Source organism: Sarcophilus harrisii, chromosome 3, assembly GCF_902635505.1.
Source record: "Sarcophilus harrisii chromosome 3, mSarHar1.11, whole genome shotgun sequence".
In the NCBI taxonomy this organism is placed as follows: domain Eukaryota; kingdom Metazoa; phylum Chordata; class Mammalia; order Dasyuromorphia; family Dasyuridae; genus Sarcophilus; species Sarcophilus harrisii.
The window spans coordinates 314,781,737-314,793,918 of record NC_045428.1 but is presented as its reverse complement, the minus strand read 5'-3'; the positions used below and the strand labels follow the sequence as shown (position 1 = coordinate 314,793,918).

General features: G+C 40.1%; 2 non-coding genes and 1 pseudogene across 2 annotated transcripts; all 3 read right to left on the bottom strand.

Annotated features, from left to right (window-relative positions):
- Positions 1-171: 171 nt before the first annotated feature.
- On the bottom strand, positions 172-343 carry LOC116423125 (annotated as a pseudogene).
- A 3,287-nt stretch (positions 344-3,630) lies between these two features.
- Positions 3,631-3,790, bottom strand: LOC111720298. The gene has a single exon (XR_002770027.2). It is a non-coding gene; the product is annotated as a U1 spliceosomal RNA (small nuclear RNA).
- A 6,071-nt stretch (positions 3,791-9,861) lies between these two features.
- On the bottom strand, positions 9,862-10,052 carry LOC111720149. The gene has a single exon (XR_002769973.2). It is a non-coding gene; the product is annotated as a U2 spliceosomal RNA (small nuclear RNA).
- Between the last annotated feature and the right edge of the window lie 2,130 nt (positions 10,053-12,182).

Genomic DNA, 12,182 nt, shown 5'->3' with positions numbered 1-12,182 from the left:
CTTACCCGGAACACACAAATCTTCTTGCTTTTCCTTTACATCGGATAGAGGGGTACCTACCTATAGGTGGAAGGAATGAACAACAGGAAAGGAAAGCTTGGGCTCTTCAAAGAGGGTTTGTCTCTAACGGCAGGAGGCAGATTGGAGAAAACTTTTTTAAAAAACAATCCCGGAAAATGCATTCCCAAAAGTACTGCAATTGGGTCGATGCGTGGAGTGGACAAAAGCTCTATTCCATCTCCTGGATCAAAAAACCATTTAATTATTGTCCTCAGATAGGGACGTATCGATATTAAACTGATAAGCAGATACTACATTGATCTTAAAAAGGCCGAGAAGCGAAACCACAAGCTCGCTCCTCCCTCACCCTTCCCCACAACCCTTACTCCCCCCTTACAACCTCACCCACCTCTGCCCCCTTCTCTGGCTCCCACCCAAAACACTGACACCCTCTTTTCAAACCACCCCAGCCCAAAAGCACGCCACAACCGGACCTTTCCACGTTGGGCCACTTTAAACCAAGAAAGACCCCTGCGCCCCAAACCCCTTGCCTACAGGCCGCCAATATTTAACTCTCCACCCTCCCGCTCTTTCCTTTCCTTTCCCTTCATTTCCCCTTCCTCCCTTTCTTCAAAACCCCAAAGCGAAAGCCCCTGCAGGAAGAGCGCCAAACCCTCAACTGCTCCCTGGATCCGAACCACACTTCCGCGTCTCGTCCCCTCACCTTCTTCAAGGACCACCCCTTTCAAAACCACAGGAGGAGAAAAACACAAGGGTGGAGGAATATTGGCAGGAAAAAGAGAAAGAACAACCCTCCTTTCCCCTTCAAAAACCCATTTCCCTTTGAGGTCGGGAACGACCTAAGATTTTCAACCGACAACCATGGACAATTGGCCCATACCTTCAGGAAGACCAAAAAGTCTTTGATCATTACCGTAATCCTTCAAAGTCACTGTCTTTTTGCCCCGTTTAATAAACCATTTCTTTATACGGTAACATACTTTTTTCCTTCTGATTAATTTGGTTTTGGGATCTTTCATACCATTAAAAACTGGATAAAATTTGACATTCAACACAAACTCAAAAACCTGTATTGAAAATCTTAAAATGACACATTAATCAAAAGGACTTATCTTTATCAACAAGGAATTGGAAGGAGGAAGAACAGTTAAAAAAAATTCCAAAAAAAATGGAAAGGTGGGAAGCAAAGGGAAACTCACTGTCCCGAACGTTCAAGAAAGGGAACCGGTATAAATTCATCTTCCTGAAATTAAAACCATTTCTAGTCATAAAAAAAAATCTCAAATCCCATTGATTAGGCAGTGCAAATTAAGAGGTACCCCACCACCTCCCAGATTGGCCAAGATGACGGAAAAAGAATGATCAATATTGGAGGGATGTGGGAAAGCAGGGACACTAAATACATTGTTGGGTGGGTTGAAATCCCAAGTAAAAAATTTAATTTTAAAATATAAACCCAAAGAACCCCGTCCAAAAATTGGCTCCGGGTTGATCCCAAAGAATTAAAAATTAAATTTTAAAAAAATTTCGGGAAAAATGTCAAAAAAGATCAGGCGGGTAGAAATAAGGCCTGAAAAAAGAGGATTTTTATATTACTTTAAAACATCCGATGAAATGACAAGGACAGGGAATCTTAAACTTCAACAACAATCTAATGGCCAGTTTGATGGACAGGCCATCCCAAAAAGATCAACAAACATTTCTAATACTAATAATGAACTGCTATCCCAAAAAAAATTGGGTACAAAAAATTAATTGAATTCCCAAAATTATTTTTCAATCCCTTTTTTTCTTAAAGTTAATTTAAATAATTCAATCTGATTCTTTTGAAGAAAATAAAATTTTTACAAATTTTGGATTAAATTAATTTTAAAATTTAACATTATTATTCCTTTAAAATTAAAAAAAAAGGAAAAAAAAAAAAAAAAAAAAAAAAAACTTTTGAAAAAAAGGCAGGATGATTTCAAGAAACCAGGAAGCATGAATTATGCAATAAATGAACAGAAAAGCGAATACCTACCCAACAACCACAGAAAATCAACTCTGATCAGAGATCAACTCTAGTGGGCTTGGTTCTTTCAAAACTGAGATGATTCAAGGCCAAATCCAGTGGAATGTGGTGAAGAAGACATCTCCATCTGTAATGTCAAAAGAAACCAAGCAGGACAGAAATTAGAACCAGTTCAATAGTTTATTAAATGGAAAATACTGGGAAATGGATCCAAAGGCTAGCAGGAAGTATCTTCTCAAAAAATTCTAAGGGAAATATCAGATAACAAGCCTTTTATGGAATAATAAGAACAATGACATAATGCAGAGAGACCTAGGTGGGGATAGCCCTCATAGATGGAGGTTACTGATATTCTAATGAAAGGAATGTCTATAACACCTTTATCTTCCAACCAATTAAGAGGGACAGTCATAACCTTAAAGGCCAGAATCGAAATAGGACAAATGGAGGAACTGGTCACCCCATTAAAAATCCCTTTGGCATTACACATCCACAAAAGAAACTGTAGGGACTGAATGTGGATCCACAACATATTTTGTACCTTTGTTGTTTTTGTTTGCTTGCTTTTCTTTCCTTCTTTTTCCCATTTGAGCTGCTTTTTCTGGTGTCACATGATAAACGTAGAAACATGTATACAAATGCCACACGTTTAAGAAAAGAAAGGACAGAAGCAAAGAAGGGAGGTAGGGAGAGAGGGGAGAGAAAGGAGAGAGAGAGAGAGAGAGAGAGAGAGAGAGAGAGAGAGAGAGAGAGAAAGAGAGAGAGAGAGAGAGGAAGAGAGAGAGAGAGGAGAAGAGAGGGGGAAGGAGAGAGAGAGAGAGAGAGAGAGAGAGAGAGAGAGAGCAACCGCAAGAGGGAGCAACCGCGGGAGTGAGAAATTCATCTTGCCCAATAAAGATAAAAAGGGGAATGGGGGAAGAAATAGGAAGAAAAGAGTCAAGGAAGGGTAGTAGTCAAAGCAAATTAGACTTTTGTGGAAAGGACAGGTTAAAGAAAAAAAGAAAAATTAGAAAAGAAGGGAATGTAGATAGGATGAACTCGTTGGTAAAATCAGGCTATAAGAGAAAATTAAAGACCAGAATACAAATTCTTCATATAATACAACTTGCTGAGCCATTCTCGTCACTAAGTCCCGCTCAATTTCCAACATCTCTCAGCACAAAGGAAAAGGACAAACAATAAAAATATTTTGTACCTCTTTTCACCATTTGTCTTTTTTTTTTTTTTTTTTTTTTTAATTCGTTGGGCTAGAAGTGGTAATCTGCTAGGCTAAAGGGTAAAGGGAACAGTTTAGGTTTGTCCTTTTGGGCATAATTCTCCAGAATCCCATACTCTTTCCGTCTCCTGCCTTCACTCTTGCTCCGACCCTAAAACCCCTTCCAGCCACACAGGCAAGGTTTCAATCAACTCCCAAGATCTGGATAAAAATGGCCACTTTCCTGGTCTTATTCAACGTAGGCTGGATGCCAGAGAAAGGGAGCTAAGGAAATACTACCCAAGTTCTGAACTGAGTGAGACGTCATGGTCCTTTGGTGGGGAAGAAAAAGAACGTCCTAGAAAAACAGAATAGTCATTTTTTCTTCCCTTTAAATATCAAAAAAGGGAAGCCGGAACATGATCCCCCACTAACAAATTATGCAGTCGAGTTTCCCCATTTTGGGAAATGCAGGTCAACACATCCGGAGTGCAATGGACCAAGCCTCGCCCTGGGAAACCATCTTCTTCATACAGGAATCCCACCTCTGCCGAAATAAGTATGCTAATTAAACCACCTCCAGCACTCCCTCCACCCACATACTCTAAACACAGGATCCTCGGCGACGCTCCCACGTCAATCACACAGAAACACAAAACCCGCCACACCCAAGCACCCAAACCTTCACCCCTCCCCTTGCCCCTCACAACCTCGAAAACCTCACCTTTCCCCGCGCTACTTGCCTCTTTAAGGAAAATACTTCCAACCTGCTCATCTGCATAATCTTTGGCCCTTACGGCATCACTCATCTCATCTCCTCTACAGGAAACCACCCCTCTATTAATTGACTGGAACCCATTTAGAAAAAGCAAAATTGGCCTTTCCCAGGCTAGGCATTTCCCCCCTTCAAAGGATAGACAATCCCACTTGCCTTGCTTTGCTTTTTTCTTCTTTGTACTGGACCCAACCTGTCCAGAAATTCACACCTCAAAAATTGGCTCCCTTCTTGCATTCCCCCATCTCCCCAAGTCCATCTAGGCCTTTTCCAAACTTCCCAATCCCAATCCATTTTTCCTATCATTTAAAAGAAATAATTGATCTAACCCATTTTTTAACCAAAGGGTTTTTTTTTTTTCCTTTTAGCTTTGGCAAAATGGAACAATCCTTTTTCATACCATTTTTTGTCTTGTCTCTGTCTCTTTCCAAATATTTGTCATTTTTTCTTAACTACATTTTTACCTGGAAAAATTTCCCCTAATTTTTCCTCTGGACCCCTAATCTAATAAAAATCCCAGCTAGTAAACTTATAGAAACTGCTAAAAAATAACATCTTAAATTCTCCAAAATTTTAAAGAAACATGATTAAAAGTCTAGCAATTAGTTCCAAAAAAAATAATAATAATAAAAACAAAAGCCAAAAAAACAAAAAAACACAACTGGTAAATAACACCTTTTCCTAACCCTTCTCCCGGCCAAATCAATTAAGAAAGAAATCTGAAAGAACTGTAGAAACTCAAATTCTGCCTCACCTGTACACATAGAAGCAGCAACAATCAGGAATCCCTTACACCCTTCCCAACTCCCCAACTCAATGTGTGGGGGACCGAGGGGATGGAGTAAGGGAACGAATTCCATTTTAGCATTCTCTGGCCCTCACCAAACTATCATTAAAAGAATCCCTGGCACCAGTCACCACAGCCTTCAAGGGGTTCTGTCCAACAACTAAATGGGTAGGTGAGAAAAGCCAATCCAACCTCCATCCCAATAAGCCCAACTGATCTGTGTTTCCAGTTGCAGGAATGTATTAATTTATGGCAACTTATTTTATTGCTGCCCCAGTTTTTCCTGATTGGTTTTTTGAAGATCACATGTTTGCAACAAGTGTTTAACATAAAACAAAAGGTTATATGAATCTAACTTCTTTTGTTTATCATTGCTTTCTATTTGTCTTCATAGGGCTTTTAGATGTTACAATATATAATGCCTGTGTTGAGATAAATGAATTTCTTTCTGTTTTAAGATATTTGGAAACAAATTCAAAACTAAATTAAAGGCCTCTCAGGACTAGAAAAGGTAATGCAAGAGGAGAGTGTCTTTCTCTTTCTTCCCCCTTCCCTCCTTTAACTTCAGCAGGAGAAAAGAAAAACCTACATCCGTTTCAGTTAAATTTGTTATTCGAATGCTAGTTTTAAAGGGACTCAATCAAAACCCACTGAAGGGAATATAAATTGTAATCTTTTCATTAACTTCTTAAAAGTTTAAAAGTTTAGGAACTTTGGAAAACAGAAAAGCAGGTCCGTTGCTATTGGTAACTCTGGCAACCAACAGCCTGCTTTTGAGTTATCAAAGTCAGACCTGAAATTTACAACAAAAATTGGCACTTGAACCCTTTTCTGGCTCACAAAAGAGAAATAGTTCCTGTGAATTGAAAATAACGAAATGACAATATTCAGTTTATCTAGGACATCTAATTAGAACATAGGAAGTCTAACCCAATTTAAACATCTGTTCTATCTCAATCTTAAGAATTGTCTTATCTTTCCTTAAAACAAAAGGGAACTTTAGTGAAGGGAATAAAAATCCTCCCTCAGAACTTCCAAAGCTCAACAGCTTGGCGACAGAATAAGAGTAAAGACTAAAAGAAGATGAAAACTTTCTTTACTTATTTATTTTATTAAAGTTTTTTTTTTTTTCGTTTCAAAATATATGCAACGTTAATTTTCCAACACTGACCCTTACAACACCTTGTGTTCCAAATTTTCCTGTCCTTCCCCACCCTCGTCCCCTAAATGGCAAGTAATCCAATCTTAAACATGTTAAAATATATGTTAAATCCAGTATAGTTTTATTTCAATAAATTCAATATATTTTCAAACATATTTATACAATAATCTTTCTGCATAAGAAAAATCAGATCCAAAAGGCAAAACAAAACAAACAAACAAACAAACAAGAAAGAAAACAGAATGCAAGCAGACAACAACAAAAAGAGTGAGAATGCTATGTTGTGTTCCACACTCAGATCCCACGGACTGGAACTCTGGGTGTAGATGACTCCATTCATCAAAAGATCATTGGAACTGGCCTCAATCATGTTGCTGTTGGAAAGAGTCACAACCACCACAATTGGTCATTGTATAATCTTGTTGTTGCCTTTTATAATGATCTCCTGCTTTTTGCTCATTTCACTTAGCATCAGTTCATGTAACTGTCTCTAGGCTTCTCTAAAATCACCCTGCTGATTGTTTCTTATGGAACAATCATAATCCACAACATCCATATTCCATAATTTACTTGGCCATTCCCCAATTGATGGGCATCCACCCAGGCTCCCTTTTCTTGCCACTACAAACAGGGCTGCCGCAACCATTTTTTGCACATGTGGGTCCCTTTCCCTCGCAAGTTTAATTAGCTTTGCTAATCCCGTTTTATAATATAAAAAGTAAATGTAATTTAGGTTATTTTCACCTTTGCTAAAAAAATTAAGAGGAAATGACAACTTAAGCATATTTGGCTATTAGGAAAATTCTAAAATTTTTATTTAAGTTATGTGGAGTTATTGTCATCATATTAAATCTAAAATTGGTAATTACTTCCTGGGAAATAAGGAGGATAAGGTGAAATTAATGAGGTGAAAGCCTTATCAATTCACCTTCAAGAATTAGGGTGTGCAGCACCTTTTCCCCCCCTTCATAGAGTGTGTGTGTGGGGAAATATGGAAGAGCACAGGCCATGAAAACACTAAGAATAGTTGGGGTGAGCAACTACAAGCTCAGCTTCTTTTCTAGTGTCTCTGTAAACTCCCCTTAATTTGTAAGCTTGAGACTTTTCTTGAAACCATCAGGGTAAGCAAAGTTATCAGTCTTGAGAAATGAGCCTGTTTAGGATGTATAGTTCCTAAACAAAGAATGTGTTTACTAAGAATCTATAAAGTTGTTTAATAATTGATCCTTTGCATCAGGATGAGTTTCAACATATAAGACATGTTAAGCAAAACCTCCTATAGATGTAAGTCTTGGGAAACCTTAAGAAATTGATTTAACTAGCCCTAAGTGGTGATTCACAGGATTTGCTATTAGAGATAAAATCTCTTGGGACTGTAAATGATTTCTGAATTTCATTGCCTGATCAGTCAGTAACCTGACCATTTGAGAGAAAGGCCATGTTACTCAAAGGGAGAAATGCCAGTTACTTCCTGAACTATCACAGGTGGACTTCTTATATGGGCAAGACAACCTTAGTCTCTGCTCAAAGTCGGATCCTTCTGACAGGTTTCCCAGTTCTGTTTCTTTCTTTCCCACCGGATTATTCCTCTGAGAACTCTCACTTCATACCAGTTCTGAACTAACCATTGCACAAACATCCATCTCCACCAATAAGGAGAGAGACCCACACCAAGGGGCTTTGGGCAGGAGTTAAGAATTAATTAATAAAGGGGAAAATGAGGAGCAGGGAAATATGTGAATGAGGAATTGAGAGGTAAGGAATTTAATGCTAACGTCCTCTCAGTCAATGTCTGGGAAATGGGGGGCAGAGGCATACCAGTCAAATTATGCGCCCCATCTCTCTCTATATCGATGTCAGTTATTATTCGAAGAGATTCCTTTTTCAAGAACAAGGAGCCTCTGAAGAAAAAGAGCCTCGTTTTCCTGAAACGTGAAATGAGAGGGACTGGAAAGCGTCAAAGATCCCTCCCGGGTCTTAGTGACAGTTTCGATTCCTTTGCTATTCGGGAAGAGAGAGCAGAGACTTTAGGTCTGGGAAGAAACTGGAAGGGGTGGGTGAATGGACTCCAAACTATCTACATGGGTCCCCTGTTGAAACTTAGGAGGGAACACAATTTCACATCTCAGATACGGGATTCCACAGTTTCAGGGCCCTCAGAAATATACTGTGCTGGTGTTACTACTGGGCTTATATCCCAAAGAGATTATAAAGGAGGGAAAGGGACCTGTATGTGCACGAATGTTTGTGGAAGCCCTCTTTGTAGTGGCTAGAAACTGGAAACTGAATGGATGCCCATCAGTTGGAGAATGGCTGAATAAATTGTGGTATATGAATATTATGGAATATTACTGTTCTATAAGAAATGACCAACAGGATGATTTCAGAAAGGCCTGGAGAGAAAACGGATGCTGAGTGAAACGAGCAGGGCCAGGAGATCATTATATACTTCAACAACAACACTATATGATGATCAATTCTGATGGACCTGGCCATCTTTCGCAATGAGATGAACCAAATCAGTTCCAATGGAGCAGTAATGAACTGAACCAGCTATGCCCAGAGAAAGAACTCTGGGTGATGACTAAAAACCATTACATTGAACTCCCAATCCCTATATTTATGCCCACCTGCATTTTTGATTTCCTTCACAAGCTAATTGTACAATATTTCAGAGTCTGATTCTTTTTGTACAGCAAAATAACGGTTTGGTCATGTATACTTGTTGTGTATCTAATTTATATTTTAATATATTTAACATCTACTGGTCATCCTGCCATCTGGGGGAGGGGGGGGGTAAGAGGTGAAAAATTGGAACAAGAGGTTTGGCAATTGTTAATGCTGTAAACTTACCCATGCATATAACCTGTAAATAAAAAGCTATTTAAAAAAAAAAGAAATATACTGTGCTGGTATGTTTAAAATATCCACAGATATATCTAACAAAAGATACCATCTTAAGAAATGGCACTGGAATCCAAATCCTGAATGGACCACGAGGGTAGATTGTAAAATATTGCAATTGTGTTTGATCCCAGTGTCGTACTTCTAATTCATTGCCCATAGTTCTTATTATAGAACACCATTTTATGTGATAGTGCCTACTAAGATTAATCACAATGGGTACAGAACAGCGGGCAGACAGGCTTGGGATGACATCAAAAGAAAATTAGAAAACAATAGAAGTAGGAAAAAGAGATTTGTTGGATTACTCATTGCTGGAGTTTTAGCAGCAGTCGCAACTATTTACGCCACTTTCGCTACAGCGTTTTAGCTACAGCGCCAACAGAATCTCTTCTGACTGCTCATTTCACAGATCACATATTGATCTTGTTTCCCTAGCAGAGATGTTCTTTGTCCTTCATTTTAAAAGAAGGCTTAAAACATCAAAAGACCGTGTGTGTGAACTGGATTAAATAAGGCCCTTGCACGAGTTGCACGTGCACCAGGGCAGAAGTTGCCCTGACCAACTCTCTTCCAGTCTCTGAAGTCCAGTGGCAAGCAAAAGGTCAAGAGAAATTGTTGCCTTCTGCCCATTCCTCCCAAAGAAGTCTTCCTGTTCTGGGTAATTCCAGTTACTCTTCCCGGGCAGACGATGAGGCAGCGCTAGGTGAATGGCAAACCCAGAGAAAAATCGTCAACAGAGTTGTGCTCAAGCAGGTTGACTGTTCTCTGGACTGTTAGTTGCTGGATAAGGTCAGACGAACTGCAGAAAAACGAAGTGAAAAACAAGAACTCATGCTGCCGTATACACAATAAATTCTTCCTGGTTTTACTGTGGGAGGGAGAGGTAAGACAAGAAGGTAACAAAAAGCAACGCTTCGAGTCTCCTGCCACAAGGTGGTTTGCTCCTAGCAAAGAGCCGCAAAAGGACAAAACTTTCTTTTACACAAACAGAACAATCCCCGGAGGGAAATGCACCGTTCCCAGAAGTACTGCAATACTGGGTCGATGCGTGGAGTGGACGGAGCAAGCTCCTATTCCATCTCCTAGAGTCAAAAATCCATTTAATATATTGTCCTCAGATAGAGGACGTATCAGATATTAAACTGATAAGAACAGATACTACACTTGATCTTAGCCAAAAGGCCGAGAAGCGATAACCACACGCTCGCTCACTCCCCTCACCCTTCCCCACAGCACCCTTTTGCACTCGCGCCCACTGCTACAACGCTCACCCAGCCGCCGCCGCCCTTCTCTACCTCCCTACACCCGACAAAACAGCTGACAGCCCTGCGCCTTTACCCGATCCACACCAGCGCCGAAAAGCGCGCCACGAAACGGACCTTTGCCACGTTGGGCCACTTTCTTGGGCCAAGAAGACACTTGCCTGCGGCCCACAAACCCTTGCCTACGGGCCTGCTCAACATTTGCATAGCTCTCCACCCTCCCGCTCTTTCCCTTTCCCTTTCCCTTCCATTTCCCCTCCCCCTTCCTCCCTTTCTTCTTCAAAGCTCTTCAAAAGCGAAAGCCGGCCGGCAGCAAGAGGCGCCAGGGCCCTCAGCTGCTCCCTGGATCCAGAACCAGCACTTCACCGACGTTCTGGCGTCCCCGCTCACAGGCTTCTTGCAAGGCCGCACCGCCTTGTCCAAACCTTGACAGGAGGGAGGAGGAGAAGCAGGCATTTTCAGGGTGGAGGAATATTCCCGGGCAGGAAGACGTGAGAGGAACAAACCACTCCGTTTCCCCTTCCAAAAACCCATTTCCCTTTGAGGGGTCGCTTAGACGACCTAGCAGATTTTCAACCGACAACCACGGACGATTGGCCCAATCCCTTCAGGACAGACCAGCCAAGTCTTTATCATCACCGATAATCCTTGAGAGCAGTCACTGTCTTTTGCCCCTCGTTTAATCGCCACCGTTTTAGCACATACTTGGTCCATAGCAGGCTGATTCATCAGCGTTTCTCGTCTGATGTTAATTGTGGGTTTTGTTGGATGGCTTTGTGATGACCAGATGAGAACTGGATGGGAAATTTGACATTCCAACACAAGACTCAAAAGATCCTACAAAGGTGTGATGAGTGAGAAATCTTGAAAGTGACACATGTAATACAAAGGACGTTATCATTATCAACAAGGATTTTTTTTCTTTTCAAAATATACACAACGTTAATTATCCAACACTGACCATTATAACACCTTGTGTTCCAAATTTTCCACACTCAGTTCCCACGGACTGGAACTCTGGGTGTAGATGACTCCCTTCATCACAAGATCATTGGAACTGGCCTCAATCATGTCATTGTTGGAAAGAGTCACGTCCACCAGAATTGATCATAGTATAATCTTGTTGTTGCCTTGTATAATGATCTCCTGGTTCTGCTCATTTCACTCAGCATCAGTTCATGTAAGTGTCTCTAGGCCTCTCTAAAATCACCCTGCTGATCCTTTCTTACGGAACAATCATATTCCACAACGTCCATATTCCATAACTTATTTGGCTATTCCCCAATTGATGGGCATCCACTCAGGCTCCTTTTTCTTGCCAGTAAAAATAGGGCTGCCCCAAACATATTTGCACACGTGGGTCCCTTTCCCTCGCAAGTTTATTTAGCTTTGCTAATCCCATTTTATACTATAAAAAGTAAATGTAATTTAGGGTATTTTCACCTTTGCTAAAAAATTAAGAGGAAATGACAACTTAAGCGTATTTGGGTATTAGGAAAATTCTAAAATTTTTACCTAAGTTATGTGGCGTTATTGTCATCATATTAAACCTAAAATTGGTAATTACTTTATTTTTTTTTTATTTAATAGCCTTTTATTTACAGGATATATACATGGGTAACTTTACAGGATTAACAATTGCCAAACCTCTTGTTCCAATTTTTCACCTCTTACCCCTCCCCACCCCCTCCCCTAGATGGCAGGATGACCAGTAGATGTTAAATATATTAAAATATAACTTAGATACACAATAAGTATACATGACCAAAACATTATTTTGCTGTACAAAAAGAATCAGACTCTGAATTATTGTACAATTAGCTTGTGAAGGAAATCAAAAATGCATGTGTGCATAAATATAGGGATTGGGAATTCAATGTAATGGTTTTTAGTCATCTCCCAGAGTTCTTTTTCTGGGCATAGCTAGTTCAGTTCATTACTGCTCCATTAGAAATGATTTGGTTGATCTCGTTGCTGGTAATTACTTCATGGGAAGCAAGGAGGATGAGGTGAAAGTCTTATCAATTCACCTTCAAGGATGAGGGTGTGCAGCAACTTTTCC